This window comes from Canis aureus, chromosome 20, assembly GCF_053574225.1.
Source record: "Canis aureus isolate CA01 chromosome 20, VMU_Caureus_v.1.0, whole genome shotgun sequence".
NCBI lineage: Eukaryota > Metazoa > Chordata > Mammalia > Carnivora > Canidae > Canis > Canis aureus.
The window spans coordinates 8,441,624-8,469,498 of record NC_135630.1 but is presented as its reverse complement, the minus strand read 5'-3'; the positions used below and the strand labels follow the sequence as shown (position 1 = coordinate 8,469,498).

General features: G+C 44.2%; 1 protein-coding gene across 2 annotated transcripts in view; it reads right to left on the bottom strand.

Moving 5' to 3' along the window:
- The window catches only part of MAML3 (mastermind like transcriptional coactivator 3), a 406,685-nt gene that overhangs the window by 342,417 nt on the left and 36,393 nt on the right, over positions 1 to 27,875 (bottom strand). The window lies entirely within an intron of this gene.

Sequence of the window (27,875 nt, the reverse complement as noted above, 5' to 3'; positions counted from 1 at the left end):
CCCAGTGTAAACCCAAAGAAAATATCCCATTAAGCAATATTTGCCTTGACATTCTGTTATTTTGGGGGATTTGTACTGTTTTGGGTTCTTAACTGTTGAAAAGAATGCTGCCACAGGAAACATCATTTTTTACATTATTTGGGGTTTTCTATGGTCTTAAAGACTAGAAAAAGTAAAGTTTTAGCTCATCTTAATTGTCACTAGATTTTTCTCTGGATATAGGAGTTACCAGCAAAGTGTAGGTGAACATGTTTTCCCACACAGTGATCAAGGCTGGGTTTGAAACTTCTATTTACTTTGTTTCCAGTCTTCTAGGCACACAACTTCACCTTAAAATGGTCTTAATATAGGTTTATTTAACTCCTAACTAGGGTTTGCACTTTTCAGAATGATAATTTAAGGTCTGTATCCCATCCTGTGTTAACTGTCTCCTTCACTACTCACACCGCCTTTTTTTAAGCTTATATTAAGACAACTTTAGGGTGAAGTTATGTGCCTTGAAGACTGGAAACAAAGTAAATAGAAGTTTCAAACCCAGGTTGATCCCAGTGTGGGAAAACATGTTCGCCTACACTTCGCTGATATTTCTGCAGAGGGTACCCTATATCCAGAGAAGAACCTTGCAATAGTTAAGAAGAGTTAAAACTTTCACCATTTTAAGAATCATACCATAGGTGGGAAAAGGGGTCAAAATCACTGTTTGGTCATAACTATCAACACTGTCAACTCTTTAGGACAAAAACAAGACTTCTCTACTCAAAGAAAGTGGTAATTCTTTAGCCTTCTGGAAATGAGTAACCATCATAAATACCTATTAACAGGTTCACGCATTTGCAAAACTGTTCGCACAAAATTGACCAGGCAAAGGGGAGAAAGCCCTTTCCCTCCTCCTTCACTACATTCTCCATCATCCACTTACCACCCACCCCTCTTCTTCCAGACAAACCCCAATTTCTCCATCATGACACAGCTGCCCGCCCCCATCACCCAGGACACGATCTCATAATCTTCTTTGAATGCTTCGTCTCCCACCCAGCTAGTTCTACCTCTCAAACACCTTGCCTTTCCATTCCTACCGTCCCATACTTTGTGTTTTCCTCATTTCTACCCAGACTAATGCATTTCCCAGCAAACTCATTTTCCAGCTTTCAGTCTCTGCTCTGCCATCTATCTATGTGGTGCCACCAGATAAACTTGCTATCAGCACAGCTGTGACTCTGTCCTTCCTGTGCACAAAATCCTGGGTGTTTTATGCACCTCTAAATCATATTCCAACTGGTTCACAACCAAAACAAAACCCTGCATTTCCAATGGCACTCTATTTGTACCTCTCTTTGGTATTTATAAACTACTCGGGGAAAGAAACTTTGCATTATCAACCTCTATCTTCACAGCGCTGAGCAAGATCATAAGTGTACTCAGGAACTAATCTGAATTAGAGCCCTTTACATCCCTTTTGATAGTACCCATTCACATGTAAACTTCTTAAAAACAATGCCTTAATTATATCTCCTAGAGTTCACGGCTTTCCACAAGGCAGAGGTTCTAAAAATAATTTTTAGAGAAATAAACTAAGTAATCCGTAGTTTTTGTTTGGGGTGTAGAGCCCAGTGGAGGGCTCAAACTCACAATCCTGAGCTCTAGAGTCAGAAACTTCATTGACTGATCCACCTCGGTGCCCCCAGCAATCAGTAGTTCTTGATTCCCAATCCGGATCTACAACCTGTGTGCTCTGGAATAAGCCACCTAAAAAAATATGGATACTTAAAACATCAACTAAAAGGAAGGCAGTAATTTTCAGAAGACTCCTATAAATTAGGTATCAAAAAAGGCTTATTATAAACACCAAATAAACAATAAGCCTTCGGGTTAAGCTCCATAATCGAATCATATCTATAATCGATGCTAGCAAACTTACAGATGTGCCACTGGAAGAAGTGTGTTTAGAGACCTTCTAAAAATTGCACTCCTTCAAAAATTACCATCTTAAGTAAGGCTCAGTTTGCTTGATCAAATTTTGACCAAAAATAAGAAGAACAGAGCTCCCCCTTGATAATCGGCTACACGTTCTTTTTAATCCCAGTGTGATTGAGCAGATGGTGCCGGACAAATAGCTGGGAATTCCAAGTTCATGTTCCTTCTTTAATTAGTTTCATGACCTTGGGCAAGTCACTTCACCCTAAGGGTTCTCTGTTTCTTCACCTGGGAAATGAATGTTTGGCTCTGATCTCTAAGATTCCATCCAGTTCTAGAATTCAATGATTTAGGAGTTAAAAAATAAGCTTGTTACTGATACATGCAACAGCATGAATGAGTCTCAACTGCATTATGCTAAGCGAAGAAGTCAGATTCAAAAGCTACATACTCCAGGATGATATTCGCATGACATTCTGGAAAAGGCAAAACTGTAGGGATGGAGAGCAGATCAGTGGTTGCTAGGAATTAAAGGCAGAAGGAGGGATTGCCCACAAAGAGACAGCATGAGGAAGTTTTCTTTAAAGGTGGAGTAAACTTGACAGGATGAGCACTGGGTGTTACTCTGTATGTTGGCAAATTGAACACCAATAAAAAAATAAATGTATTATTAAAAAAATAAAATAAAATAAAGGTGGAGTAACAGAATTGTTCTGCATCTTGATTGTGGTGGTGGTTATAGGACTGCATTTGCCAAAATCCACAGGACGGTATAGCAAAAAAGAGTAGATTTTGCTATATATGAATCAAATTATTTAAAGCATTAAAGAAACATATTTCTCCAAATCCAGGGCAATTTTTGCTGACATAATAGCTGCACATAATAGCTCCTTCCCCCAAGAAGCTAATACCGACCTCTGAATCTGCTCTCACCATTTTGTTCCAAGATTGATGAACCAAGTTGGTATCCAAATAATTTGCAGATTGATGAACCAAGTTTGTATCCAAATAATTTGCTGCTTGTTTTTGTGGTGTTATGGTTGTTTGGGATCTCTAGATAGACATTCTACAGAATCCTTTCCACGTAGCTCATTTTCCAGCATGGTACATCTAACAATGAAAAAGTAAAATGAACCCAAGTGGGAATGTTTCTGGGGCTGCCCAGGCCCTGCATGGTGTTTATGGAATGTTAGAATGTTGTTATTAGTCTTGTGATTCATACTAAAGACATGAACAGTATGGAACGTGAATAATAACAACGCAGCAGTGACAACGACAAAGGACATTTAATTAGCACTTACTGTGTTCCAGGCACTGTTCTAAGTGCTTATATACAGCCTTATTAAGTGTCATAGTAAAATCCTGTGTGGAAAAAATTTATTTAAAGGAACCATTTATTCAATCTTTTGGAGAGTCTATAGCTACTACCTGTGATTCCACAAATTCTTATCTTGGCTTTCCTCAGCAGTTGGACAGAAAGGCCTTTCTAGTTAGACAAGCCAGCATCTTCCCCTTCGCCTGGTGAGTTCATGCAGCGTGCATAGCCAGAAGCCCCACATGGATGACATTTCACAGCCAGGCACCGCGGGACCTTCCTCGCCCACCGTTAGGGCCTGCAGCAAAGCTGGCCCTAGCTGAGGTTTCCTACAGCCTCCCAACGCCAGGCAAGAGAAGGACTCACCTTCTCCTGCCTGCCACTACCAAGGCTCTACCTTTTTCTTTTTGGCACATTGCTGCTTTACGTAGGTTTGAGCCACTGGGCAGAAACGTGTCCCAAAAGCAAACAAATGCCTATGTCTTGAAGTGACCAGGTTCTCTGCCCGAGGAGGCGAGGGTTCTGTTAGAAGCCTTTCAAGCAGAGGGGATGCTTAGTAAAGAGTGACCAAGCTGCCCAGGCTGAAGGAGACCAACCAAACAAAACCAATGAGCCCATTAGACAGTACTTGAAAGGCATTTAGGTCCTGAGCCCTTTGAATGCAGTAGGAAGGCCGACTGCGCTAAGCAAGGGCTCTCACGTGGAGGGACCTGGAGGGTATGATGCTGAGTGAAATAAGTCAATCAGAAAAGGACACACATTATATGGTCTCATTCATTTGGGGAATATAAAAATTAGTGAGAGGGAATAAAGGGAAAAGGAGAGAAAATAAGTGAAAATATCAGTGAGGGAGACAGCACATGAGAGACCCCTAACTCTGGGAAACGAACGAGGGGTGGTGGAAGGGGAGGTGGGCAGGGGGTGGAGGTGACTGGGTGGCGGGCACTGAGGGGGCACTTGGCAGGATGAGTACTGGGTGTTATGCTATATGTTGGCAAACTGAACTCCAATAAAAAAATAAAAAATAAAGAAAGGGCTCTCAATCGAGGGTGTGTTTAGTTGGCCTAGCCCATCAAGTCCAAGCTAATCATCTCAAGGGTTGCTGATGACCAGATCGGGGTTCAAATGGCCTTTGGGAGAAAGCAGGGCAGGCTTGGCCCAGCCGGCCCTAGATCACAACTTGCCCTTTCTCCCACCCCCTCACCTTCCACGGGACCCCAGGCTTCTTTTATTAAGGACATGGACCTTCAGCAGGTGACACAGCAGGCCATAGTTTCATCTACTTTCCTGTCTTTCTCTTCAAACCAGACCATCAGCTCCAACTCGGGCAGGGACCATCTCTAGTGCTCGACACTGTATCCAGCTGATTTTTTTTAGAATAAAACTTAAAAAAAAAAAATCAGAGGGTTCATGGACCTCCTGGAGGGCAAGCTGGCAACCTGGGAGTGGGCGTAAGGGGTCTCTTTTCCCTGCCTCTAGACACCAGGATGGAGACTGAGGCTTCACACGTCCCTCCCTCCTGCAAGGGAGCTTTTTACAAAACCCTCAGACTCGATCAACTATCAGTTTCACAGGAGGAAGAACATCAATCTCCAAAATTCGGATCCAAGCGGAGGAAGGGGAAGGGGCTGGGGAGAGGCAGTCAACAAAGCAGTTGGGCCGGCCACCTACTCCCACTCCTCAAAGAGAATCAGATGGGAAGCCGGGTGAGGCGAGTTAACCTAGAGGCCCTCCTCCAATTAATGTGTTATTGCTCCTTTAAAACCCAAGAACAAACGGCCCGGTGCTCGTGATCCCGGAGGCTGCAGAGCAGTAATTGTCACTTAGCCACTTAACTCCCTGCCGCCGCCGCACTGCTCCTGTTCCTCGGGTTTATCTCTCAGCCAATTACCGCTGTCATTTGCGTTTCAATCTGGGCCGTCAGGGGCCGCCGTCGAGGGCGGGACAGGAAACCCGGACGAGGCAAGCACCCCGGCTCCCAGGGAGGGGTGGAAAGACCCACACTCCCCGCCGGCTGTTGGGGGGCTGCAGAGGCATCGGGAGGCAGGCCCTCCTCTACTCACAGGGCCCCAAGGCTCCCGGCCCACCTCGCTCCGGCTTTGTTCTGAGCCTGGGTCTACACGGAGGCACCTGAAAGGAGGACTGTCTGACTCTTACAAGCCCTAAGTCAATAATAATGACGGCAATATGAAAGCAATAGAAATTCTAGCTGCTGAGCGTGACAGCAGACGAGACAAGGAGGGGAAGTGGCAGGATTACTGCAATATGTTATTGTGAAATCAAGGCAGGCGCGGCCTCCAGATGCAAAGACAGCAGGACCTCGAATCGCTGCTCTTTCGCGCCCTCCGATTGCAGCAGGGCTTGATCCATCTACACCTCGGCCCCCGGAGCGTAGGGAAACGTGTGATTTTTCCTTGACTATCCTGAGTTGCATGACCTAAACTGTGCTCGTATCCTATCGTCCGATACCATCCATTTGTGAGAAGTTTGCACCTCGTGACGAGATTTTACTTTTGTTAAAAAAAGTTTCCTTAAAGGCACAACCAGTTGGGAATTTTTTATAACTGGATCAGAAGAAAAAAACCAAACAAGAAACAAAAAAAGCTTTTTGCCAGGTCACGTGTCCAAATTGTGGTTTTTGAGAAGAGGTCGTTTCTGGCTGCCCAGGGGGTCCTAAGCACAAAAGGAAGGAAGGCCTCACCTTTTCAGATATTTTGTGCACCTGGCCTTCCCGGACCCGATCTCTACCTCTCATCCGCTGCACTGAGGCTTTCAGCCCTGAAGGTTTAAATCTCTCCTGTTGGCAGAGGAGGCCTCAGAGCTGAGATGTGTTAACCTGGCCTGAGACATCCTTAGGCACGCGCTTGCTCTGCTTTAGGGACAGAGGCGCAGCTCTAAACCCGGGGTATGGGAAGAAAGGAGGAAAGGACGAGAGGCTCGGGGACAGACCTTGATGACCGGGCTGGGGGCCCCACGGTTGACAGCACAGGGAGGCAGCGAGCGGCGGCCAGCCGGCTGGGTGGGAAGCGGTGCCTGGCTCGTCGCATATCCCCTCCCCGCGGACCAGCAGCGAGGCGTCCTGCCCAGCCTGCAGGTGGCCGCAGGCCCCCCGACCCCCCATCCTCTGCCACTCAAGCCGGGGGAGCCCTGTTCTAGCTGGACCCACACACCCTAGTCTCTGAGTCTAAAACAGGACCCCTAACCTGGGCCAGGGGCCAGGGCCTGGGAGCAAGGGGCTCCGGGAGGACGGGCACCATTCCCGCCGGGGCACCGGGCCGCTGCGGGCCTTCTAGCAGGAGCACCCTCCACCTGGACTGGGTGCTCCTCCCTCCACCTGGACCGGGTGCTCCTCCCTCGCTCCTCTCAGCCTCCGAGGCGGGAGGAAGGCTCCGGGAGGCCAGGGCTCCTGCGGCGGCTGGGGGGGGCGGGGGAAGGCGCGAACTTCTCCACTCAGGACCTTCACAAATGTCACTTTTGCCTCTGTTCGGCTCTTTGTGTTTTTTAAAATGCTGTTTCAAGCTGAACAGACTGTTCATCAGCCCCCTCCCACCTTCCCTCTTTCCTCTCTCTCTCTCTCTCTCTCTCTCTCTCTCTCTCAGCTGATCAGTAGCTTCTCTCTCCATCACGAAGCGTGCAATAAACTGTTCTTTTTTTTCCTTTGTCTCAAAGCCAAAAGTCACTTTATGGAGAAACGAGTTCCTCATCTCGGGCCCCGCCCCGCGAGCGCCCAGCAGGGCCTGGAAGCCTGCCACCCAGGCTCAGGCCCAGGCCAACCGGCAGGGCGGACCCGAGCCCACAGGACACAGGCCCTGCTGCTGCCCCCACGGCCCTAAGAGCCGCCCGGCCCGGCAGGAGCCCCACCTTCCTCCATCGAGGTCACAAGTCCCCTGCGGTTGCAGCGCAGCCCACCTCCCATCACTGTGGTCGGTACATTCTGACTGAGTGGCAAGGACCTTGGCTCTCCCCTTGCCTGCTCCCAGCCACCGGCTGCTCTCCCCAGCTCTCCCCGAGCAGCTGTGAGTCCCCAAGATCACAGGGAGAGCTCGGCCCGGATCAGGCCGCCCTTGGGCATCTCTGCACACGGGCCAAAGCTGCGTCCCCGTTGCCTTCCTCGCAGGGTGACCCTTCCGTTCATGACTGCACCTGCGCTTGGGGCTGGGGGCCATGCTTCACTGTCTCTCCTCCTCCCCTGCATCCAGCTGCAAGCTCTCATTTTTTTTTTTTTTAAGATTTTATTTATTTATCCATGAGACACACAGAGAGAGAGGCAGAGACAACAGGCAGAGGGAGAAGCAGGCTCCCTGCAGGGGACTCGACACGGGACTCGAACCCGGGTCTCCAGGATCACGCCCTGGGCCCAAGGCAGACGCTCAACCGCTGAGCCCCCAGGGGGTCCCAGCTGCAAGCTTTCTGAATCTGACGTCACATATATTCCTCAAGTCCAGCCCCAGAATCCAGAGGTACATCCAGGGCCTTCGTTTCGCCCGAACCGCCCTCTTGGCCAGCCACCCTCCCGAATACCCCCAACCGGACTCCCGGCCAGGACGCCCACGCTGCAGCAGTGTGGGCCAAGCGTCCCCTCCACCCACACACGAGGCAACCTGGGCCCCCCGGGTCCTACCGCTGCACCCAGTTCCGCAGGCCAGCCTGGGCGCCGCACGGCGCTTCTCCTCGTGGCCTCGGCCCGTTAGGCACGCGGCCTCCCTGCCCCACGCTAGGCCGCGGCCCGCACGCTGCCTTGGGCGCCGCAGGATTCTGGGCTAATGCCATCCATTACCACAGCACGATCAATACTTGAGTCGGAATTAGATCCATCTTGGTGTTATCTATTTAAAGAAGACAGACTCCTAGACACCAAGGACCGTGTCTACGTAATATATTTTGTCTGGCAACTTATGGACTCTGGGTACTTAATAATGTGATGGAGCGGACAATGATGACGAGGACAGTGACGTCAACCGTGACAGGAAACGAGATGATTAGACATCCTTTTATTCTCTGAGGCTCTGTAGTTGCTTAAAACAGTATACGATGAGTCACCGAGTGACAGCTCACTGGTCTTGAAACCTTAACTAACCGGAATACAGTCAAAGGCACTTCTAGAGGCCAACAGATCAGCATGGGCGCACACCAGGGCTTAAAGAGATCACTCTTTAGGGGTCACCTGCTGTGCATGTGGGTCCTATCTATTCCCCCCTGGATGCCACTTCCCAGGATCTGTGCCATCTCATTCCCGGGTCACAGCAAGTCAGATGTAAGATAGGAGGCGAGGTGAGGTGGCAAGATGCTCCCGGGGACCAACGCGGGGGGTGCAGTGCAAAGGGGGAGACAAAGTCAAAAAAGGACACGAAGTACACACCAGTCTGGCAGTCTAGAGACGCGTCAGGTTTAAGGACAATGACTTCCACACATGTTAATAGACCATAATGATACATCGCACAAGAGAGGTATTTACCCTCCTGCTGATGACCGAGATAGCAAAGGGAGGCTGAATTCGGTCCAACAGTCTCCACTTGCAGAGAAAAGGAAGTGGAGACCATTTCAAGAATGATTTCCATCAAAGCGTTTGGGCGTTTGGTTTTGGTTTTTGTGAAGTGTTAGCACTTGCTGGGGTAGGTTGTGTTTAATCTGGAAACGTTGCTGCTGAGCTAACCTGACAAATGAGCCACTGCTTAACTTCATCCACTGTAGAGCGGGGAAGTAAGCACGTCACAGGCCTTACCCACCACGGGTGGACCACCTCAAACAACCCAACCCCCTGGAGAATTCATTTGTATATGCAGCTTGACTTTAAAACACAGTGAAACAGGAAACCCTTCTGCCAAACGCTACCAAATACAGCATGTCATAGCCCTTCCCATCCATGCAAAACACTAACGGACTACGCTTCAAATTCCGGTCAAGAGCACAAGGGAGGAATCCATTTCTTTCTTTTTCTTTCTAAATTCATTCATTCATTCTTTCTTTCTTTCTTTCTCTTTCTTTCTTTCTTTCTTTCTTTCTTTCTTTCTTTCTTTCTTTCTTTCTTTCTACAGATTTTATTTATTTATTCATGAGAGAGACAGAGAGAGGCAGAGACACAGGCAGAGGGAGAAGCAGGCTTCCTGTGGGGATCCCCAGGATGCTGGACTTGATCCCAGGTCTCCAGGATCACGCCCTGGGCCCAAGGCAGACACTCAAGCACTGAGCCCCCCAGGTGCCTGGAGAGGAATCTATTTGAAGGCAGCTTCCACTTCCTAAGCAATTTCCCTTCAGTCTCGAAGGCCCTCCCTCTTGTATGTCTCCCTCCCTTTCTCTCTCCCACTGCCTTTCCCCATCTTTTCTCTGATCCTCAGGGCACAGGAGCAGCCTAGACGAGGGGAAAGGCCAAGACTACTGGGTTCTGTTTACTGCATGCCAGTCACGTGGTCCCCACTTCCTTGGTGGTTGGGCAGGTACAACCCAGGCAGATTCAGAGAAGGGCAGGATGACAGATATCTGGTTGTTTTTCACAAGAAATAGGCATCAAAAATAGGATTCAAAGAAAAGGCCATTGGATCAGGAAATATTAAAGGAGAGACTCTTTTAGAAACAGGTTATTGCAAGAAGGAACGTACCGAGGGGGAAAGAGAGGGTGGGGGGGGGGGGGACAGAAGAAAGAAATTGGCTAATCCTGTGAACAATATCAAAGAGAGAAGTCAAAAGAATGATGGGAAAGAAGCTAAGGTTTGGCCACTTATCTGACCATTCCTGAAAAACCGGAAATCTCTTGACTGCATGTCCTGGCTCACTGTTTCTGCCCTTCCTGGTGTCAAGAGGGAAGTGAAGGCGTTCGGCAGGATGGAAGAAATTACTACCATCTTCCCAATGTTGTGTTCCTACCAAGTGTTTCCGAGCTGGCACAGGAGGAGGAGCACGAGGCGGCTGTCACCGACTTGTCTGACATTTTGTCAACCCACCTCGGTTATGAAACTTGTCTTGAAAACCTTCGAGTCTTTCATAGTTTCCCCACAATAATTAACAACAAAGTAGTAGACTGGAAAGAAATAAATGCTAGTTACTCATTTATCCAACATTTCCTAAGTACTTATTATGTGCTTGGTCCAGGGAGTTCTCACATTCTCACACTGGGACAGATTCGGTTTTGCATACGTGAAAGGTGTTGATTTAACTGATGAAGAGTGTGATAGTGCAGTGAGACTCAAAAGGGCAAAGGTTTCAGAGCTACACAGATCCAGGTTTGAATTCCAGCTCCATCACTTCCAAGGGACTTGTCTTGGGGCAAGTTACTGAACTTCTCTAGGCACTGATGTCTTTATCTGTTTCATGGGGGGCCAGGTTTCATGGTTTTGTGAAGATTAAATGAGACATCAGATGTAAAGCCCCGAGCAGAACCTGGCACACGGTGTTAAGGCGATCACTCTTTCAGTAAATACTTACTGAGCACCTACTACAAGCAGGCGCTGCGCTAGCCATGGAGGCTCAGCAACAAAAAAGGAGAAGCAAGAACCCTCTTCTCATCTTTTACATGTCTGCCCCAGGACCTGTCAAGGGCTCTGCAAAACCCAAGAAAATGAAACAAAGCGGGCGTAGTGCCAATCTTCCAAGGGCCATGATTTTCAAATCTCACTGTGATCTGCATCAAGAACTGCATTTTCAAGTGAGAGTTCGCCCGCACCCATGAGTCCTGAGCTCCTGGGCACAAAGGCAATGTGGCTGCTGGGTGGCTCCTGCTGTTCATCTGAGGAACCAAATGCAGACAGCTGCAGCACCCCAGACCCTGGCCTTCGGGATTTGGGCCGAAACAGAACTCAGGAGACATAGGTTGTTGTCCCTCTTGCCTTTTGCTCTTAAAATGAGAAAGGTGATTTAATTTTGTTTGGGGAGGTTAGGTGGGGAGTGCAGGGCTACAGAGAGGAAGTTCCCAGATGAAGTGCTACATTGTTTCTGTTACTCTCTGACTCATTTTTACTTTTCCTTCTCAGCCCTCCCCAATGTCTTGGTCTGTTCCACATGTGGCACAATAGAGTCTCTGTTTACAAGATCTACTGTGCAATAAACCTGGTTATTAAGCCAAGAATTATTTATGCATAAAAAATAGAGTCAAGATCTGATAAACTGACATGAATTGTGTCTTTCACTTTCCTATCTCTGACATTTAAGTAGACAGAATTGATAAAGTAGCTGAAAATGCTAATTGTTTGAAAACTATATGCAAGTTGGAGGAATGTGCCTAATACACACACTCATACTTAAATACATATATACAATCCGGGAGCAAACATTTTTAAAAGCCTAAGCAAGATGCTGTGTTGTCTATTTTTGTTACTGGCACAACCATCCACCTAGTCTCACAAGTAAGAAATCAGTAGTTATTTTCAACAAGTGAGGCAATGAGGTTTTTGTGGAAAGTCATACATGCTTTGTAGCCAAACACACTTGGCTTTGAATCTCAAATCCTACTCACTTCTAGCTATCCAATGTCAAGGAGGTCCTTAAATATCTCTGAGCCTTAGTGACCTCATCTGCAAAGTGGATTTTGGAGAGAAAGAAGTCACATAAAGGATATAAACAGAGTACGTCAGAAAAAGGTGTTGTGCCCCCCCCTCCCCAACGCATCACTCTCAACACCTTTTCCTTCCTTCCATTCTATTGCCCAGTGACTGCTCTCCTCAACAGCCGCCCTCTCGCTGGCTTCTTGGCCTCTCATCTGCAATTCCCCCCATCCATCCAAACCTGCTATTAGAAACAGCAGTCAGAATGGGAAATTTGATCGTGGCACTCCTCCGCCACAAATCCTTCTATGGCAATTACATTCTGAACAAATCTGCATTCAGAGCAAAGTCCACACGTCCCCAACCCATCTGTTCAGCCGTGCCTCCTATGACCACCCCACCTCTGCCCCCTGAACAACCGCAGCCCCCATGTTCCAGGCTCCCAGCATTGTTTGCAGAGCACACCATCTGCTCTGGTGCATTGACTCTCTCTGCACCTCCTCCAGGATGCCATCCCCACTCCTCCCCCTCCCATCTGTAGAGACCACTGTCCTCCTCAAGGCTCAGCTCAAATGCCACTTCCCCTTAAAACTCTCCCCAGCGTCTCCAGCTGACTCAGTGTTCCATTCATGCTCCACTGATACCTTGCTCAATTTTATTACTTAAGCTTTGTGTTCTCAGTTATCCGTATCCATCCCAGTCCTTCTCCACTGGATTGTCAGTTCCTCCATGATAGAAGCCAAATTTTATCCATTTTTGATTTTCAAGTTTTATTATTCTTTACATGAAGAAGAACAGAACCAAAAGGTAAAAATGGGGCAAGATATTCCGAGATACTTCAAATTCTGATAAGAGAAAACTAAAGTGCACTGGAAATGAAGCCTGGGGTGTATTCAAATTAAAAAAAAAATACTCAGCAACCCACAGAGGTGTATGCCATCTGTGGTGGATTAAAGATGGCTCTAAATCCTTTGATCCTTCTTCCACTGAAAGGGGAGTCTATTTCCTTCCTCTTGAATATGAGCTGCCTATAACCATTTTTGAACAACAGAGTAACATTATGCCATTTCCAAGTCTAGCGTTTAATATGAATAACAGCTTTGGCCTTGGTCTCTTGGAACCTTGAGCACCCTCCCTATAAGAAATCTGATTACCTTAGTGGAGATATCTCATGGAGGGGCCCTGGGTCTATATGGAAAGGCAGAAGGACCCAGGAGAGATCAGCCTTCCAAGCATCCTTGCCAAGATGCCAGGCAGGTGAGTGAAGCCATATTGGCCCCTTCGAGCCATACCAACCATTGAGTGAATACCACTGAGTGAGGAGAGTTAATGCTATAGAATAGAAGAATCACCTAGCAAAGCCCCGCTTGAAATCACGATCAACAAAATCACAGAAATAAGTAAACAGTGGTTGTTTTAAGCCACCAAGTTTTGATGTGCTTTGCTAGCAGCTATAGGTACCCAGATCACTATCTTAGGCACTTTTGGCTCAGCATCCTAGCCTACTTAATAGAATGCTTTATTAAGAGAGGGAAATACTTATTTGTAACAGAATAGTTAGGGGAAACTGAACTTATCTTAAAGAAACGTGCATTACACATTATACATATGTGCCACAACCCCAACTGTCCTAGAGCCTGGTGGGTCTCTCATCTCAACTAGATGATCAGAACCTGAGGGCAGTTCCCATGTCTTGTACTATACTTTTATTCCACAAGGTCTGGCCCATAGCAGGTGCTCAATACTATTTATTTGATTTATTGAATGCCAGTTTAGTAAGGAGCATTGTATTAGAAGACCTGCAGGCACAGAACCTAAATTCTCTTCTTTCCATTTAGGAAAAAAACAAACTTGTCACTAATATTTGGACAGATGTAGCTAACAGATAACACAAAACACAAGCTGGTTGAACACTGTACCCGAAGCCAAGAGACTCCATTCCAGTCTTCTACCCCCCACACCTCTTGTACATATGACGAGAAAATCTTTGTGCCTTCATCTGTCTAGCTATCAAGTGAGAAGAATCATAGATCATATCTGATACCTCGTAGAGCAGGGTAAGTTAGAAGTGAGGTTTTAGACTGAAAATATCTTCAGTTCCTCAGACAAACAATGCTAGGGAAACTCAAGGTAATTTCACTGTTTTGCAGATATATGTGATTCTAGTATAAAACAGCCTGATTTAGTATATGCAACTCCATGTACTGGGTCAGTTGAGCATTTGTTTAAACTTATCAGATTCCCCTTTCATTGTCTTTAAGATGGAGCAAACAAAACAACACTAAAATGTATGATGAATTCAACTAACTTTTTTTTTTAAGATGTATTTATTTATTTTAGAGAGAACTCAAGCAGGAGGAGCAGAAAGAGGGAGAAAGAATCTCAAGCAGACTCCACACTGAGCATGAAGCCCACTTGGGACTTGATCTCACAACCCTGAGATCACAACCTGAGCTGAAACCAAGAGGCGGATGCTTAGTCACCTGTGCCACACAGGCACTCCTCAACTCTTGAAGGAGATATAAGAGGTGTTGGAACTAGAAAAAAAATTACCTATGCTTTTTTTTTTTTTTTTTTTTTTTTTTTGTCTTCTACAAAACATCAGCCAGGCAAAATGTGGTGGGATACTCAAAACTTACATGTGTAATGGTTTGTGTTGTCTTTTGTGATGCTCAGTACTCAGCAAAAAGCATGGGCTATTGGAAAACAAGCACTAGTCTGGGGGCACCTGGATGGCTTAGTTGGTTGAGCTTCGATTTTTTTTTAAAGATTTATTTATTTATGATAGACATAGAGAGAGAGAGACAGAGAGAGGCAGAGACACAGGAGGAGGGAGAAGCAGGCTCCATGCCCAGAGCCTGACGCAGGACTCGATCCCGGGACTCCAGGATAGCGCCCTGGGCCAAAGGCAGGCGCCAAACCGCTGAGCCACCCAGGGATCCCCCGGACTCTTGATTTCAATTCAGGTCATCATCTCACAGTTGTGAGACTGAGCTCCACTCCCAGCTTGTGCTGAGAGTGGAATCTGCTTGAGAGTCTCTCCCTCTCCCATTGCCCCTCCCCCTGCTCACTCACTCGCTTGCTCGCTCTCTAAAATAAATAAATACATACATAAAATCTCAAAAAGAAAAAAAGGAAAGAAAAAAGGAAAACCAGGCACCAGCCGATTCTTCTAGGTATCAATTCTCCCATATATGAAATGGCATCTACTGAGGTCCTATGCTGATTGCGTTATGTCATTTCTCATACAACAACCCTATGATACAGCAAAGACTTCTGATTCCAACTTACATTTAGGTGGGGAAGTGGACAGTCCTGGAGCGATTCTGTAACTTTCCTATATATGTCTAGGATATATATATATATATATATATATATATATATATATATATAAAACAAATATTGTTTGTCATAACAAAATACCACAAACTGGGTGGTTTAAACAACAAAAATTTATTTCTCACAGTTCTGGAGACTGGAAGTCAAAAATCAAGGTGTCGGCAGGTCCAGTTTCTCCAAAGGCCTCTTTACTGTGCTTGCACACGGCCACCTTCTCACTGTGTCCTCATGTTGCCTTTTCTCTGCACAGACTTTCCTGATGACTCTTTGTCTTCTTATAGGGACACCAGTTACACTGGATTGGGGGTCTGACCCTTAAGCCTCATTTAACCTTAATTATCTTCCTAAAAGTGCGATCTCCAAATACAGCCATGTTGGGAGTTAGGGCTTCAACTTATGAATTTGGGAGGATATAGTTCAGTCCATAACATCTCCCCCAAAACACAGACCTCGTCAGTGGTGGAGCCAGGGTGTGCATCCTGACTCCCTGTTACTCCCTGTTACTTCTTATATGATCCACCCAATTGCTGTCTGTGGTGCTTCACCATTCCACCTCCACTGCATTCTGTGTCCACAGAAAACGGCCTTGTGTAATTACCCGTTGCACAAAGTTAAGGGAACAAAAGCCAGAGTATGGACATAAAGGACAAAAGGGAAGCTGAAATGCAAAAAGTACAAAATCCAGGAAAACTGACTTTTAAAAAGGCAGGAAATGTAGCTCACACCCAAATTACTCTTCCATGGCCAGAGTCCTCTCCCCACCCCCATGATGCCGGCTTTGTTGTAACAGCAGGCAACTCCGCCATCCTCTCAAATGGTGAGGATGGTCTTAGGGACCAGTGCTTGCTCTACTAGAAGCTATTGGCAGGGCACAACCCTGTGACATGCTTTTTGCAAAATTACAAAATAATATATGACTTAATTTTTTTATCACATTTTGCAACCAAAAAATTTCAAGGCCCCTCTTGCAGTGCTATACAGTTCATAAATGCAATTAATAAAGATTTACTGATTAGCTAAAAATGTTAAATCCAAAAAAGCAATACAAGCTTTTCTTTTTCTCTCAGATAATGCAAGGAAGCATCTTATATTTATAAAGCACAAGCTTTCAACTATATTGGATTTTCCTTTTAAAAAGAACAATAATTTAAAGTGGCTGCTAGCAGAGAATTGTTAGGTGCATTTAAATGGGTATTTGTGTTCTGAAAAATCTTAATTGGAACTCTTTTATTGTTGCTGTTTATGTATGTGTTTGTTTTGGTTCTGAGGGAGAGCTGAGGTTCTTTGCGCATTAGCCTTTCATCTGAAATTCTGATTTCATACAAAATTAGACCAGCATCTTGGAGGTACAACTTTATACAAAGCATTAAGACATGCTGAAGTATTGTTTTAAAAATATATGGAAAATCAAAATGGTTTTCTATGTGAGTCATTCTGTAACAAATACGAGACAGAGCAGGACTGATGTAATTTGGAAGGACATAAAATCTGGGTTGCCCATTACCTGTCCTCGCAGCATCGCTCACCTGGAGCTATAGGATGGTCAAGACTTACTCGCTAACCCTCAGCCATGGCTGATGAAGTAAGAATTCTGCTCATCCTCAGTGCTGCTGGCCACTACATCATTCACATGAAAATCTCACTCTCAGTTTGACCACAGCAGAAACCAAATTCTGCTTCACAGGTCGGCGCCCATCCTACTGGTCAGGAAATGACTCAAACAATAATATTTCTCTACTCTTTTTCTCCCAATAAAGGGACAGTAAGTACTGTTGCACACATCACGTCAGTAACCTCTGGTCTTGAACAGAGATACTCATTTGGTACTAAAACCCAATAATACAGAAACTTAAATAAGAAAAATAAGGCATCTTTATAAAATTTTCTTTTTGGGGGGAACCCTGGGTGGCTCAGCAGCTTAGCCACCAGGGTGTGGCTTCGGCCACAGGGTGTGATCCTGGGGTCCCAGGATGGGGTCCCATGTTGGGCTCCCTGCATGGAGCCTGCTTCTCCCTCTGCCTGTGTCTCTGCCTATCTCTCTGTGTATCTCTCATGAATGAATAAATAAAATATTTATAAATAAATAAATAAATAAATAAATAAATAAAACTTTCTCTTTTTTTAACCAACCCAGGGATTTAAGATTACATATATATTTTCATGTGTATCTGTCCATTCTAGATATTAATACAAAGCCTTTTTTTTTTTTTTAAGACTTTCTCTCTAAACTGAGTCAGTATAGAGGATCCAGACTGCTTATGTAAGGAGTAAAAGATAACTCTGATATTTCTACCAAGATCGCCTCCTAAGCAGGAACATGTTCCAGGATCCTTGCCCTGAAGCTCCAGGACTGCATAAAACCCTCCACTATCTGCAAAGCCACCACCACCAGCATGTAACTTCCTTAGGCCTTTTTTGTGTCCTATCGCACACACAAAAACACAACGCATAAAATAAAATCCTTTTCTGCAAATTCACATTTCTGGATGAAGTATTTCATTTGTAACTTGAGAAAAAGCCCTTTAAAATGGTAATCAAAATAATCATGATACTAGATGTAACCAGTGGTGGATCTAGAGGTTTCATATATGACTGCGTTATCATGGCCTTAGCCTCACATTGCATTTCAAATTCTCATCAAGTCTACATCTCCTGCTCTGCTTTTTCAGAACTCAACTAAGTGCACGTAAGCGTCAAGGCCCCTATAGAGCCTCCTACTACCTTGTGGATGAATACTAGGAATGAAACATAAAAAAGCTCAACTGGTCAGCCGTGCGCCTGTCTGACAAAACAGGATTATTCCCCGCAGGGTATTTCCAAGTTAGATCATATCCATTTTTCTTATTTACAAAGGCTAGTATTGATAAAATATAATAGCTGCCTGTTTAAAAAGCTTAATTGACAAATTAATAAGTGAGCATATAACTCTGAGAAGTTGCTTGTGGGAAACATGGAGGGGGAAAAAATGACCCCCTCTTTCAAGTCTGGTCAACACATCCAGGACACATCAACACAGTAAGTGATGGAGATACTGGTACATTGATGCCAAAATCCTGAGCTCCTAATAGGTAAGCACCTAATGAAATAAGCAGGAGAACATTTCTTTCTTTTTTTTTTTTTTTAAGCAGGAGAACATTTCTGTCCTTAAAAATATAACTGAGTATGAAGTGGCTATAGTTTTCCAAATTCAAAAAAGACTTTAAATGAGCTAGCATTTTTTTCTACCTCAGTGCTCCCAATCCTACTTTTAAGAGTTCTTACTAATAATCCCATCACTCTGCATTATGCTATACCACTAGGGACAGTCATCCTCAAATGAAGAAAACACTTGTCATCTTTATTTCAGGGTATTTCTTTGTAAAAACTGACTTTTTCTTAGAAAAAAACAGAAACCCTCCTGAGACCTGTAGCAAGATTGGAGAAGAGGAGGCTCAAATTAATTTTCCATTTCCTGTTGTTTTCAGAAATCTTTCTCTTTGATTAGACATTCCCAACTAATTCTTCTATTCAGTCCTGGCATAGAAATATTCTTTTTCTTCCAATTGCTCCTTACTGTCATAAGGCCTAGTTTTGGTCAATGGATTTACAGCTCTCCAGAGTACATTTCCTTCCATAATAGACGTGTTAAATTGCAACATGCACTAGTCTTAGACATACCGATCCAACAGAAGTATGCATTGATGTGTGCATGCATGCATCCACAGATGAGTAAGCTGTGGAAGTCAAGAACAATCTTCCTTATACAACTGGGACCTCGGACTCTGGCTTCTTTGTCCACAATAAAACAAAACAAAAATCAGTATTTCCAAATACCTGTAAAGTAGCAGGATTTGAAATCTTATACTAACAAACTATTGTAGTGTGGCCCGGGGACTGATGCACATCAGCACTCCATTTCATCACTTGTTACGGTCTTAACGCTTAACTCTTCTTAATAATATTGGTATTGTAATCAGCTGGGCAATCTGTAAAGCACTGACAAATAATCACAGCTTGAGAATGATTCTTTTTTTTTAATCTAAAATAAACAAGGCTTAGCAAAAATCCTGCAATGAATTTCTAGAATGAAATCTATTAAACAAAAAAAATTTTTTTTAATTTAAAAAAAAAATAAATAAATAAATAAAAAATAAATAAAAAGAAATCTATTAAACAAGGAGTTTATTAAAAAGGTGGATGTCTATGCAAACAAGAAAACAAAATGCAGGAATTTGTGAACACTACTGAGTGGAGCACTAAAATCTCCATTATGTGTATAAACTACGTGATGAAAATATATTGGTCAGCAGTTAGCACAGAGACTAAAGCTGAGTCTAGTTTTCAATCAGCAACTTGGGGCTTAAGAGCTGGAGAACCATCACCACTAAGTCTTTTAGAAAAGGTACAAATCTTCTTCATCTGAATTATTCAAATTATTTTTCCGGGACTGATGGGTGACCAGATTCTTGGCCTGTTCTGCCGAATATCTTCTTTTATTTAGAGCCTCACAGACTATGGATTGGAAAATGCTTTCTTAGGTAAAGAAGAGAGCCTTCCACCAGAACGATAAAGGAAAAGACAATGGCAGAGTGGGTGCAACTATACCCTGAGAAGAGACAAGGCACTGAGAGAAAAATACAAATTAAACAAAATAGAACAAAATCCAGAGGGAACTATCATGCAAGTCAACAACCTCTAGCTTATAAGAACTTAAAAGGCAACAACCATTCACCACAATCTTTGAACAGTGAATCATATACATAACAAAAGATATACTTGGCTCTCCTTGCTGACTGGACTCTAGAGAATCACTTTGTGCACCTTTCCTTCATCCCGTCCCTCAGCTAACTCAACCTACTGTGCATGTGCCTGCCATTGCAGAATGTGCCACCGTCTCACTCTTTTGTGCCTTTACTCAGATCATTCCCTCAACCTGGAATTCCCTTTCCCCTTCATCTACCTTCAAATGATCTATTCATCCCTTAATAACCAGCTCCATCATGAGCTCCTCTTGGGAGCTGGATGCCCCCTGCACCCACACTGTACTCCCTGATGCACATGTCTATTACAGCACTTAACAAATTGTATTGTAATTATTAAAATGCTTCCCTGGGTCTCCGATGAAACTGTGAGCTCCTTGAAGGCCAAGGTGGTCTTGTACGTCTCCTGAAACCACATCGTGGGGGAAAAAAAAAAAAAAAGATACCTAGAGTCTGGAGCCAGACATTTGAATCTTGGTTTCCGTCAGTGTGCTTATCTGTAAAATAATAATGACATCTATTTTTCAATATTGATGTGAGGATTAAATAATCTCATTACCTCGTACATACTAGGTGCCCAACAACCATTAGAGCTACTTCTTTTTGCTTTGGGGGTTTTCAGGTTTTTCTTTTTAAAGTAAACTCTATACCCAGAGTGGGTCTCAAACTCACCAGATCAAGAGTCAAACCCAGATCAAGAGTTGTATGCTCTATGGGGGCACCTGGGTGGCTCAGTGGCTGAGCATCTGCCTTTGGCCTAGGGCGTGACCCCGGGGTCCCTGGATCAAGTAATACATCAGGCTCCCTGCATGGAGCCTGCTTCTCCCTCTGCCTGGGCCTCTCTCTCTCTGTCTCTCATGAATAAATAAATAAGGGCTTAAAAATAAGGAGTTTTATGCCTTGCGGACTACGCCAGCCAGGTGCCCCCCCAGAGCTGCCTCCTTGGGAATACCAGTACAAGGAAATACACCTGCCGGTTAGGACATGCCCAACACATCTGTGTAGATGAAACAGAGTCCATAATACTGTAGCTGATCATTACATACCAACGGTATATAAAGCTCATTTCACCTACTCTTACTAACTCAAGACTTCAATACTGAAGAACATGCCAAAGACAATATCCCAAGTAAACCGTCAGAAGCTGGGGCCGTGCACCTGACACAGAGGCCTACCAGGAACCACCCACTGCCTCATCCGTGCTGCTTCACTCACCCAGACACAGGTTCTCCTGCCCAGGGACACTTCTTTTTAAATTTCATGGTACCTCCTTTTCCTCAAATATAACATGGAAATGGAAACATACGTGATTTTTCTTCTTTCTACCTACCAAGATCGTAGGACTAAAGACAACGATAATGCTAGCTGCAACTTCTTGACACAGGCAGCACACTTATACCCCTACACCACACAAACACACATCAGACTCCCTGCTTAGCATTTGAGGGTTCCAGTGCAAGGCATGCATACATTTTTAAGGAGAGACGGAAGACGATGAGGAAAGAGGAGAGAAAAAGAAAAGAGGAAAAGGGAAGTGCGGTAACTGCTGTTGACAAAGAGGAACCTCTCCAGATTTGAAGAGATCCTCCAACACCCAAACACGCTTAGTCCAATATGCATAACTGGGTATAACTCCATTCCCTACGGAATACTTAAAGTGCTATGTTAGAGATCCATGATGATTTCTTACCACTTCTTACTACCCAAAATTCAGTAGCGCTCTCTGGAAAAAGAAGGACGCAAACCCCTGGCAGTGTACAGAGCTGGTTCCCTAGGCCCCAAGCAAAGCTCCCAGGCCTCGCGGTGTCTCGTGGCCTCTTCGGAAGCCACTATATTATCACATTAGCTCAAGGGGGAAGCAGAAAGGCACCATGTTAATTATGTGTACGCAGACAGCAGTGCAACATCCAGAAATCATTTTTTTCCCTTTTAATAGTCCACTTTCATCTTATTAATAAAAAGTAAAAACTCCGACTTCTTCAGAATCACCTAGGGCTTTTAATGGAAATCTTTTCTTCAACTAGGCTAGCTTTTCTCCAGCTGATCCTATAAACACTGCTGGCAATTTTTTCCCCAATGCCTCTAACATATTTTCACTTAGCACCAGTTTGATGTATAAGATCTGACAGCCCGGCAGTTATAGGCCACCTGCATCACTGTCGCCATGACAACAGTGAAAGACAATCCATGATCCCATGCCCTGGTCACACGTTTCAATACAGCTTATCTGTCCAAAGCCACTGAGTCTAATGGAAGAGAGTAATTACCATCTTCCACTCATTGTCAAAATTCCCACCATATAATGCTCTTCAAAATTATTTTATTCCTCTCACATGGCTGCTTTGCAAAAAACTAAAAGAAACCTTAAGTGGAAAGAGGCGGGGTGGGTGGGAGAAAGAGGAGGCTGTGACTGGTATAAATGTAGCTGACTGCGCGTGAACTGTCCCTTTGCAGCCAAGGAACGCTCCAGCCAACAGGAGGGATACAACGCAAACGGCTCCAGTTCACTGATTATCGTCTTTAAGATTTTGTTCTAATTTGGGTAAGGAAAATTAGTCAAATTTCCCAGTTTCAGCCTATTCTCAAGCAGGTCGTTACTGGCACCACAGCCCCTGCCCGAGTATCAGGAGCCCCCTCCTGTACTCCGCAGCAGTCACAGCGACATGCCACTCGACAGCACCAAGCTCCCAAGGGTGGGGGGCAGAAGGAGGCAGAGACCCGCCACGTGGACTCTTCTCCAGTCGTGTATCCCAGCACTCTCCAACCTCCCCCTCCACATTCCAAAGACAAAAATGGATGCTTGACTGACTGCGGTTTGGATTCAGGACTGCATATTCTTGGGGGTGGGCATGACACTTCCTTTGAGAAAAGTCTCATTCATACACTATGCAAGTGAACTCTGGCCAGCAGATACTTCTGCGGAGCCTCGTGGAGAAACGTACTTACAGAAAAGAGTAATTAAATGCAAAGGCAAAGCCTAAAGTCATATGGACTTGAAAAGCAAACCACCAACAGCAAAACCAGACAGAAGGGCAGAGAAGCCCACCCTTCACATGCAGGCAGCTCAACTCTTGGTAAGACTGCTCCACCTTTCTAACCTTCAGTCATTTTCACAGAAATAAAATCGCACCCACCACCCACTCATCAACTACCAAGAAGGCTACATGAAGTGGTACCTACCTCCATGGTTCACATATAATAGTCCTATTAAGAGAAAATGAGGAATTTCCTAGGATGGGATAAATACCAATCCAGAAAAGGACATAAGTTATGTAATTTTAAGTATAAAAAATTAATTCTTAGATTTTATGTGTATGCCTGTCAGAATGAGCCTGAAATGTTTTGTTTAGGCTAAACCCTAAAAAGCCACAGCCATAAAACATTTACCCAGCTGTCACAACATTACAGTTATGAACTAGCATTACCTACAGTGTATATTATGTACCTTATACAACAAACATGGAAAGCCTGATTAGCCAACGTCCTCTCTAACACAACCCCTTTAATTATTTGGTGGTTGGTGCACAGAGCTTTCTATCTTTCTCTTGACTACCCTTCGGTTCACTGTTCATTTGCATCCTCAGAGCAGGCCACGAAAAGAAGTAGGAGATGACACTGAGGTCGAGGCATAGTTTGCATCACTCTATAGGGCACCAGAGATATAAATCTAAACACATGGATGTTGATGGATGTTGAGTAATCTCTAGTCAAAATGGCCAACCCATGACCAGAACATCCCAATCGATTTTGTCCTCTTGTAACACACAGATGAAATGTTTTCACGTGAACATTTGTGGATTTCATCTAATCGTCCTGCTTTGTCCCCCTCCCCTTCAGTGGAACTTGAAAAACATCATGCAGATAGTAAGGGCTAGATAAATATAAAGGTCTTGATAGAACAGAGCTGGAAAATTCAAGTTGCTATCAGCAAATTTCCTATCTGTGATGCCCCCGCTGTGGTTGGAGATCCAGCTTGTAAGAGTCTTCTGTAGTGTCTGCTGTAATCTTCATTTAAAAAGATCTTCTCTACTATCCCCGCCTCACTTGAAGAACCCAGAAACCTTCTCATGAGAAAAAAACAGAAGCTTCCACAATCAACACAAAGAATGAAGTATTTGCTCTCCCCCCAACCTTCAACTTGTCCATTTCTGAAGTCCCAGGCCTCGCCTTGCCCTCCTTAGCAATTCTTTGTCTTCTTGATCTTGACGTTTTTGAAGATTATGGGCACAGTCCCTTATAGAATGATGCTCAGTTTGTCTCATGCTTCCTCACGATAGATTCGAGGAATTCTTTTTCAGGATAACACAGAAATAATTCTGTGTCCTGCCCGCATCCTATCAAGAGGCACTGCTGTTGGTTTGTCTCTATATTGTCAATATTAACTAGGATTATTTGGTTAAAATGAAATCCCCTGGATTTCTCTAAGATAAAGTTACTACATTGCCTTTGTAATTAATAAGTAACTTGTGGAGAGATACTTCAAGACTATTGATATATCCTATTCCTCATAAAAATATCACATACCACACTTAGTATATAGTGATGATTTTGTAATTCCATTGTTCCTTTCATATTTATTAGTGGGCCTTCTAAGTTAGAGCTTTTGCTTCCTTCCCACCCCCATTTATTTATTTATGTATGGGTCATTTATTTTACTATATTGGTTATAATCCATTACTAGGTTTATTTTGACCACCAGACTCTCCCAATATGACCAGTAGGAGCCCATCAAGCAGGCTCCTCAGTCCTTACAATTCTTTGACCATTCCACCTACCTTTTGGCTCAACAAGATGCTGACCATGCTGTTCTTTTCCTATCCCATCTCAGGAAGCAGCTGTTTCTCCAAGTCAGCCTCTACACATTTAAAGGTAAAATGTTGACCTGATGGTTTCCAAGACCATGATATAAATAAGTTAAAAGAAGCATCAGTCTGTTCAACATCAAATGGAGACACCTCTGGTCATCGTGGAGAAAGTGGCCTAGTGCACCTTTGTCATGTGCTCATTTGCACGGACATCAGAACTGACTTTGCACGGGTCATACACAGTCGGGCTATGAAAGCCATGGGGCAGCTTCAGGTGAGAAAAGTGAGAACACGGAGATCAGAGTTCCAAAGCAATACTGCAGGATGATGGAGACCAGGGATAACATGCCAGCCAGTCTGCTCAGGGCAGAGTCAGACAACAAAGATTCTTTGCAGGACTAGCTGAGTCTACTCAGGGAGCCTCAAGGAGGCAGGGAAGGATACCTTTGTTGGTACCAAATTATTTATCACATTTCACTTTCTCAGAAAATAGCTTCTGGGCCCATTTTACATAGAATTGCTTAGTAATCTGTGACTGATCTGTGAGGGAGAGAATATTGTTATCTGTTCTTTCCAGAGAGAAAAACTAAAACAAAGAACTTTCTATAAGATGCTCAGGGCAGTTTCGGGTTCTGTGGGGGCCTGAAGCTCATGACATTTAATTCTTTAAAAATAAAATTACTAATATAAAATAAAGCATGACTCTATGAAAATCTGGGGGCGGGTGGAGCCCTCTCAAAATTCTGTAAAGGGCTGTGCAAGTGACCTTCACTTGGGTAAGTGAGAGAAGCTTCACTGGCTTCCTGGTAAAAATCCACCTCTGCACCAAAGCAATGCCAGCTTCCTGACATGGACCCTAAGGTCTAACATTAGGGAAATAATTCTTCAGTGAGGTCAGCCCGACAGCCCTCCACTGGTCTCAGACAATCAGAGACTCCAGGAAATAGTATTGAAGACTTACTTACAAGATGGGCTTCCAATCCCACCCGTTATCCCTCAACATCAAGCAAGAAAGCAACCAGAATTCCTGTAAAGCATGGGAGCAACCTGTCTGGCAGAGGATGGAGAGTCTTGTTGGCCGTCTGTTAGCAAACTCCATCTGCACACAAATGCCAGTCCATCTGCCCAAGTGAAGTGACAATGCGGCTAGGATACCTAGAACCCCTCAAATCAAAGTCACAGATGGAGTTTAAGATTCAGGCTAACGAGTCATGCTGCTCTCCAGGCTTGGGGGAAGGGGAAGGACTCACATTTTTGGATCTGATTTTTATGGTCTTGTATCAGCCTCGCCCTCCACTGCATCCACCCCCATTTTACACATGTTTTTCACATTCACTAAACCTATTGCCATTGGCTGGACCCGTTTTCCCATCTTCGTGCTATTGATCCGGTTGCTTCCTATGCCTGCGATGGCTTTCCCACCTTCTCTGCCTTAGAAAAGCCTTCCCTACTCATCCTCCAAGGCCTAGGTCAAAGGCCTTCCCTTGGACCTACATGGTCTTCCCTTACATGTTCCTAACCTTCTCCCCATGCCCTACAAAACATAACGAAATCATTCCACCCTCTGTTCCTGTAACAGTTTCTTATAAGTGTATTAGAGCCCGTATCACATTATTCCGAGGAATGACGTGTAGAAATCTCACCGGCTACATTAGTATGATGCCTATATCCACGGTCTTTGAATTTCCAGCAACTTCTACAGTACCTGGCCCAGAGGGACTTTGAACATATATTTGTTGAAGACTGCTGCCCAAACTCCAAGTGCTCCTTTTCCTTTCACCTAAGAGGAGGCTTATCTTAGTTAAAATAAAACTACACCACTATTCGGTTTTAAAATCACGCAGGTAGCTGTATATATCTATATATAATTACAATGTAATCAAACCACTGATATTTTTAGGCCCCTCTTTTCCTTGAAACCCTCACTTGACTATCTTTGATGAAATATCAGTGTATTTCTATGGTATAAGTGTTCTGTATATATGTGTGTCTTTTTCCTTTTTTTAAAACTATTGAAAATTTCAAACATACTGACATACTCCAAATAATATAATGAATCCCCGTTGCCCAACTTTAATCCAAGGCTATAATTTCCTGCTTCACCATACTTCATACTCAATATTAGGGTCTGAATATTTGTGCCCCCACCCCCAAATTCACATCGAAATCTAATCCCCAAAGGTGATGGCATTAGTGGATAGTGCCTTCGGGAGCTGCTTAAGATGAATGCGGGTTAGTGCCTTATCAAAGAGGTCCCAGAGAGATCCTTAGCCTTTCCTGCCATGTGAGGCTACAAGAAGAAGTCCGTGACCCAGAAGAGGCCTCTCATTCGACCATCCTGGCACCCTGTTCTCAGACTGCCAGCCTCCAGACCTGTGAGCAATAAATGTCTGTTTATAAGCCACTAGGCTGTGATAATCTGTCATAGCAGCCCAGATGGACTAAGATACCCAATTCCCTTTCCATATGATATCAAAGCAAATCCCAGTCACCATATCACATCTGTAAGTTCTTCAGAATGTACCTCTAAACATTCTTTTAGAATGTTAGGCAGTTTGAACAAACTGCCTTTAAAAAACAAACAAACAAAAAAACATAACCATAACACCACATCACATCTAAACAATATTTATTTTTTTTTAAGATTTTATTTATTTATTCATAGAGATGCGGGGGGGGGGGGGTGCGCAGAGACACAGGCAGAGGGAGAAGCAGGCTCCATGCAGAGAGCCTGATGTGGGACTCGATCCAGGGTCTCCGGATCACGCCCTGGGCTGCAGGCGGCGCTAAACCGCTGCGCCACCAGGGCTGCCCTAAAAAAGATTTAATGATAATTCCTTAATATCAAATAATTCAGTTAGTGTTAAAATTTCCAGTTATCTCAATTTTTTTTGCACTAGATTTTTAACAGTGAAACTAAACTGTTACTTTATATAACCCATAAACAAACTGTCCTATTTAAACAAAAACTCCCTAAACTTATGTCCTATGGAGCCATAACATTCCACAGGACAAGACTCATGACGTCTCATTTCATTGCAGCGTATTAATTATGCTGCTGAAATTTTGTTAAACATTTGTCCTATAAAGATATGTAAAATAATTTGTTTTCAGTCCATTTACCTTTCTACCCAAGGATTTTATTCTACAAAGATTTCCACATGAGTTAGCACTACTTTAGAGTTATTCATAGCTCATAACAATACATTTTATTTTTAAGTCTTAAAGTACAACTTTTTCCTTTCCCTGAAACTCAAGTGTTCACTCTTAATTAACACAAATGCTTTCA